The sequence below is a fragment of the Oncorhynchus mykiss genome, chromosome 2, assembly GCF_057628025.1.
Source record: "Oncorhynchus mykiss isolate SJ-2025 chromosome 2, ASM5762802v1, whole genome shotgun sequence".
In the NCBI taxonomy this organism is placed as follows: Eukaryota; Metazoa; Chordata; class Actinopteri; order Salmoniformes; family Salmonidae; genus Oncorhynchus; species Oncorhynchus mykiss.
Genome location: NC_143023.1, coordinates 63347582 through 63352008, shown reverse-complemented (window position 1 = coordinate 63352008; position 4427 = coordinate 63347582). Strand labels below are relative to the sequence as shown.

The window sequence follows — 4427 nt, the reverse complement described above, 5'->3', positions numbered from 1 at the left end:
CAAACCTGGCAAAGCTATTCAACGAATCCGCTTCCTCAGCCATGTGGGGAAACTATTTGAAAGGGTACTCACCTCCAGAATTAGCTGCCATGTAGAAGACAGGGTCCTTCTTGGACGACACCAGACAGGCTTCCGAAGAAACAGATCAACATAAAATGTATTCTGATGGTCTTAAAATATTGTAAGACATTTTTCAACTGTTCACTTTGGTACAAAAGGCATTTGATAAAAAAGTGGCACAATGGACTGGGCCATAGACTAACAGACACCAATCTCCAACTCCCGCACTCAAATCAGAAACATAAATCTCAAGCTTCCTCCATAACCGCCAAACCCTTAAAAAAAACACTGTGCATCCTATTCACCAGAAATGCAAACCTCAAATCAAAGAAACCCATAATCCTCAAATTGTATGTACGAAACAATACAAATCTAAAATACATTCCTGAGGGTTACATTTTAAAGCAACATATTGTGGATGATCCACATTGAGAACACAGAGAGAAGGACGGAAGAGGATCAATCACTTAAAAGCACTTCGTGGAAGGAAACATTGTGCAGCACCTGAAACTCTTTTAAAAGTATATTTTAGCTAAATCAGATCCCTCTTCGAATACGCACTACTCGTCTGGATCACAGCCTTCACACCACAAATGAACCGACTGCAAAGAATCCATAACCGAGAAATAAACCTGGCCTTCAAAATACCCATATACATCAACAACAAATACATCCATCATATATCCAGAATCAAGGCCATCAAAGATGGACAAGCAATAAAGGACACAAATACCTGAACAGAGCGATCCATAACCCATTCCTCAAGAAACCGTACAAGAAGCACAATGGGCCACAGAAACACCTCTGTCAATCATGTTCCAGAAGTCAAAGCCAGATACAAACACATACTCACATCCCACACAACATCATCATACCTTACTTATAAACATAAACCCAATTAAAACGTATTGATGGACCCATCCCGTTAGCGGGATCATTGTCGTCAACCACCACCGCCAAATTCAAATTAAATTACAAAAAAATATTTAATTCTCATGAAATCACAAGTGTAATATAGCAAAACACAGCTTAGCTTGTTGTTAATCCACCTGTTGTGTCAGATTTCAATAAAGCTTTTCGGCGAAAGCATACCAAGCGTTAATGTAAGCACATCTCTCTCAGTAGACAAAATATTACAAACAGCTAGCTAGATTGTTAAAGAAGTTTGAAATATCCAATAAATGTCATTCCACTTCATGATTGTGTCCCACTTGTTGTTGATTCTTCACAAAAAAATACAGTTTTATATCTTTATGTTTGAAGCCTGAAATGTGGCAAAAGATCGCAAAGTTCAAGGGGGCCGAATACTTTCGCAAGGCACTGTATCTTCAACCACCAACTAATCATCCTGAGACAAGGCCGAGTATAGCCCACAAAGATCTCTGCCACGGCACAACCCAAGGGGAGGGGGTGCCAACCCAGACAGGAAGATCACGTCAGTGACTCAACCCACGCAAGTGGCGCACCCCTCCTAGGGACGGCATGGAAGAGCACCAGTAAGCCAGTGACTCAGCCCCAGTAATAGGGTTAGAGGCAGAGAATCCCAGTGGAGAGAGGGGAACCGGCCAGGCAGAAACAGCAAGGGCGGTTCGTTGTTCCAGTGCCTTTCCGTTCACCCTCACACTCCTGGGCCAGACTACACTCAATCATATGACCCACTGAAGAGATGAGTCTTCAGTAAAGACTTAAAGGTTGAGACCGAGTCTGCGTCTCTCACATGGGTACGCAGACCATTTCATAAAAATGTAGCTCTGTAGGAGAAAGCCCTGCCTCCAGCTGTTTGCTTAGAAATTCTAGGGACAATAAGGAGGCCTGCGTCTTGTGACCGTAGCGTACGTGTAGGTATGTACGGCAGAAGCTCTGAACTATCCGCTCAGACCCCGGCCCTACCTACCAACAGGTTATGGGAAATGTGCTCTTTAAGTATTTCTCCAGTAGGTTTCCTGAAGGAGAAAGCCTCCACTTCTATGTCAAAGATAATCAAATAAAATCACTAAAGTAAATATTACAGTAATGTCTGTAAAAACACTACAGTAAATACTACAGTATATTATAGTGTGCAAAAATACGACATAACAGTATACTACATTAAATACTACAGAATTCACTGTAGTGCTTTGCAGACTTTAGTTAGTCTGAAAAAAACACTATAGTGAATGCTATAGTATTTACACCATATTATTAACTGGGTGGTTTGAGCCCTGAATGATGATTGGCTGACAGCCGTGGTATATCAGACCGCATACCACTAGTATGACAAAACATTTATTTGTTCTGCTCTAATTACATTGGTAACCAGTTTATAATAGCAATAAGGCACCTCGGGGCTTTGTGGTATATGGCCACGATGCGTCATGGTAATATCCGCAATGCGTTGTGCATTTAGAACAGCCCTTAGCCATGGTATAATGGCCATATACCACACCCCCTCGTGCCTTATTGCTCAAATATACTATGTTTTTTTTTTATGTGGACAATGGCGAAATAAACTGCTGTGAAATGAAGTCGCCATATTTCTCTAATCTCTTCAGTGTTATTCTCACACAAAAATTGGATAAACCTTACTTACTTGAAATTGTCATAATCCATAATTCCTCTGGTGTTGCAGTTGTGTGGTGCAGGGAGTTTCCCCAAGCACATCCGTTTATTAACAGTGAGAGCCATGACATGATGCCTGCTGTGATGACAGGCACCAAGCTGAGAGAAAAATGCTCCCATCTTATCAACAGTGTTACAGATACTGGTATTCTGTGTGTGTATCCTGTGTGTGTATTTCTTTTCTCTCCTTCTCCCCTCACAGGTGGCAATCATCATTCCCCAATCAGTCACCATGCACTCATAAATCAGAAGACACACCTCCTCCTGTTTCCATTACCCAATCACATCCCCTTTCCCTTGGTTTAAAAACCCATTCAGTTGTTTCCTCTGGAGCTCCATCTCTCTGTCAATCTCTCGGTTGTTCTCTGGTTTTGTTTTTGCAACTACATGTCACTTTGTCCCCACCTGTGAGTATTGTTTTGTTATGTTGTTTGATGGTGGGAAAAGGGGGTACCGAAACAAGTCACCCATGGGCATACACTACCCGTGGGTAAACTTTGTTTAAAAACACAAGTTAGAATTGGGCGGCCCTCCCACTGTATTTTTGGTTAGTTAGTTAGCTGTATTGAAGTAGGCTAGTCTAGCTTAGAGGTATTTTTGGATATTTGTTTCTTTCCTTGGGTCCAGCTCAGCCCCTTTTCCTGCCCCCAGTACTGTGTGTTTAGAAATAAACCCTGAGTGTTTGACGGTAACTTAGTTGTCTGTGTTTTTTTGTTCTCACGGTTACTTTGTCACTATTATACTTTGCATGAGTTATGTTACGGGTCCCGTTACCATCCCCCTCCTAGACTCCCCCCCCCCCCCCCCCCGAAGCCAAAGGGATTCGTAATAAACAGACATTTCCCAAAAAACAGCAAGGGAGACTTCAATCTAGAAGATCTAATGTAAGAGAACAAGTTTACATCTCTTGTCTAAATATTTCTGCTCATATTTTGCATTTCATGTTTTGTGTGCTACAAATAACACCATGCTTGAGTGGATGTTCTGTCTACATTCTCTCCACGAGAGTTGAAGAGGATGGATGAGTTTCTGGCATAATGTCCTCTGCCCTGGCTCTAAGTAATCATGATAAACGCTGCCACTCAGACAGACAGAGCCAGTAGATGAGTTGCTGAATCCACATGAAGTGTTGCGTCGGGCAAATAGACTATCATATCACACAGGGAGAGGTGCAGGCAGTAAACACTTTCACACGCTCCGGGGCGAAGCACTAGAACAAGAGGAGGAAGCACTAGAACAAGAGGAGGCTTTGACTGGGATTCAAGTAATTGGAACGGTATCTGAAAAGTCAAGCCTCCCATCATTACACAAAGTACATATTAAAAAGGGATTGTGTGTATAAATAGATGGCTGGGTTGTTCTCTCTCACAGGTGCATAGGGATCATATCACCTCCACCCTACCTGACACCCTAGACACCCTAGACCCACTCCAAATTGCTTACTGCCCAAATAGGTCCACAGACGATGCAATCTCAACCACACTGCACACTGCCCTAACCCATCTGGACAAGAGGAATACCTATGTGAGACTGCTGTTCATCGAATACAGCTCGGCATTTAACACCATAGTGCCCTCCAAGCTCGTCATCAAGCTCGAGACCCTGGGTCTCGACCCCGCCCTGTGCAACTGGGTACTGGACTTCCTGACGGGCCGCCCCCAGGTGGTGAGGGTAGGCAACAACATTTCCACCCGCTGATCCTCAACACTGGGGCTCCACAAGGGTGCGTTCTGAGCCCTCTCCTGTACTCCCTGTTCACCCACGACTGC

At 43.4% G+C, this 4427-nt stretch overlaps 1 non-coding gene across 1 annotated transcript; it reads left to right on the top strand.

Moving 5' to 3' along the window:
- The first annotated feature begins 1968 nt into the window (after positions 1-1968).
- On the top strand, positions 1969-2021 carry LOC118944151 (U7 small nuclear RNA). The gene has a single exon (XR_005039461.1). It is a non-coding gene; the product is annotated as a U7 small nuclear RNA (small nuclear RNA).
- Positions 2022-4427: the final 2406 nt, after the last annotated feature.